Raw genomic sequence first — 6685 nt, 5'->3', positions numbered from 1 at the left:
AATGCTGCACTCGCAGAGCTCAGGCAGTGCTGAATTTCAACACTGAACATTCTGAATCCCACCAATGATAGAATAAGGCCAACCTTCCCTTTGGTGACCCTTTTGACACCCCCTCACGACCCTCTCAGGAGTCCTGACCCTCAGGTTGAGAAACGCTGCACCAGGATAAGGTTTCAGGGCCCCTGCAGATAATAAAAAACCATGGATGTTCAAATCCCATTGTCCTAAAATGGTGTCATTTAAATCATGTTTTTTTTTTCCAAGTCGTGGATGGTAGAATCCATGGATATGGAAAGCTGACTGTACACATTGAGTTGTTGTAGGTTTTTTCAGGCTATATGGCCATGTTCTAGAGGCATTCTCTCCTGACGTTTCGCCTGCATCTATGGCAAGCATCCTCAGAGGTAGTGAGGACCTCACTACTTCTGAGGATGCTTGCCATAGATGCAGGCGAAACGTCAGGAGAGAATGCCTCTAGAACATGGCCATGTAGCCTGAAAAAACCTACAACAACCCAGTGATTCCGGTCATGAAAGCCTTCGCCAATACATTGTACACATTGAACTTGTCCATGTGTCTGGAAAGGTACATCCACACCGTAGAATTAATGCAGTTTGACATCAGTTTTACTGCCATGGCTCATGGAGGTTCATGACCAGAAAATGCTATCTTTTCTCAACAAAGAAGATATGAAACAGACTCTCAATACACTCAGCAGAAAGGCAATGAAAAGAGAACTTGCATCCAGACAAGGAGACCGTTGCTAGCAGACTGTGGTGGGGCAAGTTTATTGGAAGTGGAAGCAGATTGTCCCAATGGGTTCCTTATTCATTTGCCCTGATATAGCCCTATTTCTGGGGAAATGGGTCTCTTCCCTTCCCCTTCCCTTCCTCTCTCTTCTCCCCACTTTCAGCCTCACTCGCTTGTCACCTGCCAGATTGGCTTCAGTCCCTGCCAATGGACTGCAAATTGCTTCCAGCCGGGTGCAGAAGGATCCCATCAGGAGCCATTACCAGCCTCTCAGGCCCCGGGTGCGAAAGGCGGGCGGATGCTTCTGCCTGGGAAAACAAACACAGAAAGGGACAAAAGAGATTTATATAACATTTGCATATTTTGCAGGTCTAGAAGCTAGATATTCATTCGGAAGGAATTGTATAAGTGTCTGTGCCTTCAAAGTCACCTGTTGACTTAGAGCGACCCCATAAATGCCATAGGGTTTGCTTTTTTCCTTTAGGGTAAGGAAGACAGGGTTTTGTCAGTTTGTTCCTACAGCACCCTGTGTTTGTTGGTGGTCTCAAATCCGAATCCTGATCAGGGTTGACCTGCTTGGATTTTAAGATCAGACAGCATCTGGAGAGTATTGAAACTCTCTCTATTATTCTCAGTAAAAATGCAAAATATCACACCAGACTGGAGAAGACTTTATAGTAGGCATGGGCAAACTTGGGCCCTCCAGGTGTTTTGGACTTCAACTCCCACAACTCCTAGCAGCCTACAGGAAGGAAGAGAGAGAAATAGAGACATTTTAAAAACAGTGGGATGACAGAAGACTAGCTGGGACCCTCCTTGCTGAACTGAGATAGCTGTGAGGGATATGGAGACTTAATACAGGAATACAATGTATGAAGGCTCCATATCCCAGAATTCAAAACAATCTTAACAGATTAGAGAGATGGGCCAAAACTAACAAAGTGAAAAGGGAAAATGCAAGATAAACACCTAGGCAGAAAAAAAAAGAAATACAAAGATACAGAATGGGGGACGATGCCTGGCTTGACAGTAGTATGTGTGAAAAAGATCTTGGAGTCCTTGTGGACAGGAAGGTAAACATGAGCCAACAATGTTACGTTGCAGCAAAAAAAGCCAATGGGATTTTGGCCTGCATAAATAGGAGTATAGTGTCTAGGTCCAGGGAAGTCATGCGACCACTCTATTCTGCCTTGGTCACAACAAATCTGGAATCACACTGTATCCAATTCTGAGCACCACAATTGAAGGGAGATGTTGAAAAACTGGAATGTGTCTAGAGGAGGGTGGCTAAAAGGATCAAGGATCTGGAGAACAAGCCCTATGAGGAGTGGTTTAAAGAGCAGGGCATGTTTAGCCTTCAGAAGATAAGGCTGAGAGGAGACATGATGAGGGCCATGTATACATATGTGAGGGGAAGTCATAATGAGGAGGCTTGTTCTCTGCTGCTGTATCTTTGTATTTCTTTTTTTTTCTGCCTAGGTGTTTATCTTGCATTTTCCTCTTTCATTTTGTTAGTTTTGGCTGGGAACTACAACTCCCAAATGACAAAATCAATTTTTTTTTGAGTGAAGGACATACTTTGGGTTGTTGGGTGTCTTGTGTCCAAATTTGGTGTCAATTCCCCCAGTGGTTTCTGAGTTATGTTAATCCCACAAATGAACATTACATTTTTATTTATATGGATTTCTTTCATATATTTGGCAACTTGTCTCTCAGTGTAATTTATGTGGCTTTCTACTTTCTCGATTTATCTTCACAACAACCCTGTTAGGTTGGTCAGGCAGATTGAGACTGAGTGAGAGACTGAGTTTGGCTCAAGCGGAGTTTCCACAAATAGGGAGCAAAAACGTAAATCCCAAGTCCAACTCCAATGTTGCCAAAGTTTATTGTTTGCCAAAGAGACACGGAAATGCAGACTGCAGGTATTTGGGGGCAAAACGTCTTGAGACAGCCAAAGAATCACTTCCCATGTGCCTATCACATGATTTTCACTAAATAAATGCTAAATAATGGGCAATGTGATGCAAACGGTTTCCATGTGTATTCACACAGTGGTCTTGATTTACTGATTTAGACCCCTAAGAGCCTTCCAGTTTGGAGACTCTGATTATAATTGAATATCTGTAGCAAATTATACATAATTAGCATAGGTCTTTGTCTTTCCCACCAGAGACACGGGCACAAATTAGTTCCCAATAGGGCTCAAATGAGTCCCAAATAGGGTTGCCAACTTTTCTAAGGGGCACAGGAGTTGAACCTTAATGGCTGGTGAATGTGCCAACATTAGCAGGTGATAATGCTTTTCCTGTCCTGCAAATTTTTTCTGAAATTTCAAATCCACTTTTGGCAAAATGAGTACTTTTAGGGGATATCCATATTTATGATAAAATGATAAAATGTAAAATCAGAAATGACTTTTGTTTATAGTTAACATGATATAAGACAAGTATGAAGAATGACAATACATGGAATCTGGTGGCATTTTAAAAGTAGTTAACTTGGTATTCAAATGCGCTATTTCTCTCTGTTTTTTTATCTCCAACTTTAATTTCTCCCTGCTTCCCAACTGGAAAGAAAGCAAAAACAGCAGTTGACCTTTCTCTCCTCCTCTTAATACACACAAATATTGGATATCTTTGCAGTTTGCTTGTGTAAAATTAAGCATTTGAGTGAAAAATTAACAGATTTTCCAAATGATGTTGGACCACAACTCCCATTAGCCAACTTTTTTTGTGTCAGGAGTGAATCGAGAAATTGCAAGTCGCTTCTGGTGTGAGAAAATTGGCCGTCTGCAAGAATGTTGCCTAGGGAATGCCTGGGTGTTTTGATGCTTTACCATCCTTGTGGGAGGCTTCTCTTATGTCCCACATGGTGAGCTGGAGCTGACAGCGGGAGCTTATCCATGCTCTCCCCTTGGCCATCTGCAAGAATGTTGCCTAGGGGATGCCTGGGTGTTTTGATGTTTTACCATCCTTGTGGGAGGCCTCTCTTATGTCCCCGCATGGTGAGCTGGAGCTGACAGAGGGAGCTCATCCATGCTCTCCCCTTGGCCGTCTGCAAGAATGTTGCCTAGGGGATGCCTGGGTGTTTTGATGTTTTACCATCCTTGTGAGAGGTGTCTCTCATTTCCCTGCATGGGGAGCTGGAGCTGACAGAGGGAGCTCATATGAACTCTCCCCGGATTTGATCCTCCAACCTGTCAGTCTTCAGTCCTGTTGGCACAAGAGTTTAACCCATTGTGCCACTAAGGTCATTATTACCTAACATAGACAATGGTGACTGATAATGGGAACTGCAGCCCATAAGTTTCCTAATTTTGGCCAGAGTGTTTTGATGTTTTACCATCCTTGTGGGTGGCTTCTCTCATGTCCCCGCATGGGGAGCTGGAGATGACAGAGGGAGCTCATCCACGCTCTCCCTAGATTCAAACCTCCGACTTATCGGCCTTCAGCCCTTCTGGTACAAGGGTTTAACCCATTGCACCACCAGGGGAACCATTATCCAACATAGCCAATGGTGATTGATGATGGGAACTGCAGTTCACAAGTTTCCCAATTTTTGCATTGCATGCTGCAAACATATGTTCATTTCTTGGGAGTAAAGTCTACTAAGCATCTTTGTGTTGTGTACCTCCAAATCATTTTCAATTTTTAATGAACCTAGAGAGCAATTGTGGTGTAGTAGTTGGAACACTGGACTATGGCCTCATCTGGACTGTCATATAATACAGTTTCAAACTGCATTATATGGTCAGTGTATACTTATACTTTTTTCGATAGAGTTACAAGCTGGGTAGATGCGGGGAGTGCCGTGGATGTAGCGTACCTGGATTTCAGGAAGGCCTTCGACAAGGTCCCCCATGACCTTCTGGCAAGGAAACTAGTCCAATGTGGGCTAGGCAAAACTACGGTGAGGTGGATCTGTAATTGGTTAAATGGACGAACACAGAGGGTAATTCTCCCCAAGGCTTCCTCTTCATCCTGGAAAGAAGTGACAAGTGGAGTGCCGCAGGGTTCCGTCCTGGGCCCGGTCCTGTTCAACATCTTTATTAATGACTTAGATGAAGGGCTAGAAGGCAGGATCATCAAGTTCGCAGACGACACCAAATTGGGAAGGATAGCCAATACTCCAGAGGACAGAAGCAGGATCCAAAACGATCTTGACAGATTAGAGAGATGGGCCAAAACTAACAAAATGAAGTTCAACAGTGACAAATGCAAGATATTCCACTTTGGCAGGAAAAACGAAATGCAAAGATACAGAATGGGGAACACGTGGCTCGAGAGCAGTACGTGTGAAAAAGATCTTGGGATCCTTGTGAATAACAAGTTAAACATGAGCCAACAATGTGATGCAGTGGCAAAAAAAAGCCAATGGGATTTTGGCCTGCATCAGTAGGAGCATAGTGTCTAGATCTAGGGAAGTCATGCTACCCTCTCTATTCTGCCTTGGTTACACCACACCTGGAATATTGTGTCCAATTCTGGGCACCACAATTCAAGAGAGATATTGACAAGCTGGTATGTGTCCAGAGGAGGGCGACTAAAATGATCAAGGGTCTGGAGAACAAGCCCTATGAAGAGCGGCTTGAGGAGCTGGGCATGTTCAGCCTGGAGAAGAGAAGGCTGAGAGGGGATATGATAGCAATGTATAAATATGTGAGAGGAAGCCACAGGGAGGAGGGAGCAAGCTTGTTTTCTGCTTCCTTGGAGACTAGGACGCGGAACAATGGCTTCAAACTATAAGAAAGGAGATTCCATCTGAACATGAGGAAGAACTTCCTGACTGTGAGAGCCGTTCAGCAGTGGAACTCTCTGCCCTGGAGTGTGGTGGAGGCTCCTTCTTTGGAGGCTTTTAAACAGAGGCTGGATGGCCATCTGTCAGGGGTGATTTGAATGCAATATTCCTGCTTCTTGGCAGGGGGTTGGACTGGATGGCCCATGAGGTCTCTTCCAACTCTTTGATTCTATGATTCTATATAAGGCTGCATTGAACTGCATTGCATGAGTGTACATTGACCATATAATGCAATTTAGATAGGGCTTATAACTCTGAATGCCAGGATTCAATTTCTCACTGGGATATGGAAACTGGGTGACTTTGGGCAAGTCGCATCCTCTTAGCCACAGAAAACCCAATAATACGATGCTATAAGTCAGAAACAACTCAAATGGCACAGTACAACAATAACATAACAAAGGGAGCCAGGAACAGATGGTATCAGGCTCCTCGTGCATCATATCAACATGTATCTAAACACAAAAACACAAAAACTACTACGACCTTTAGTGAAAATTATACCTTCTTGATTCATTTTCAGCACATATTCTATGATGGCATCAGATGTAGCTCTCTGCTGCCTCCTGCTGGTCAGGTCTGAGCACTTCTAGATTAAAAATCTAGGAGACATGAACAGGGCTGGTGATTCCTATTCTTATCAGCCTAATATGACATTTTGTCCTGTTCCCTTTTCATATCAGATCAGTGGACTTTTCCTACCCTTGTGCGTTTTGGCATGCATTACAGTAAGTGGATGCACATTTTCCTTGCTATGTTCTTAACATAGTGAAAAACAATAACAACAACTATTATTATTATTATAAAAAACTGGAAAAGCTGACATGATATGAGGATTTAAAGATCGAACTGCAAAGACTCTGGCACAAGCCAGTCAAGGTGGACCCAATGGGTGCAGTGCCTAAAGACCTTGGCCTGCACTTAAACACAATCGGCACTGACAAAATTACCATCTGTCAGCTGCAAAAGGCCACCCTTCTGGGACCCAGTTAAATCTGCATCATAATGGTTAGAGTAAACCAGGCATAGGCAAACTTTGGCTCTCCAGGTGTTTTGGACTTCAACTCCCACAATAGGCTGTTAGGAATTGTGGGAGTTGAAGTCCAAAACACCTGGAGAGCCAAAGTTTGCCTATGCC

This window comes from Anolis sagrei, chromosome 3 (genome assembly GCF_037176765.1).
Source record: "Anolis sagrei isolate rAnoSag1 chromosome 3, rAnoSag1.mat, whole genome shotgun sequence".
NCBI classification, from domain to species: Eukaryota; Metazoa; Chordata; class Lepidosauria; order Squamata; family Dactyloidae; genus Anolis; species Anolis sagrei.
The sequence above is the reverse complement of the archived record's forward strand: the minus strand, read 5'-3'. Positions refer to the sequence as shown.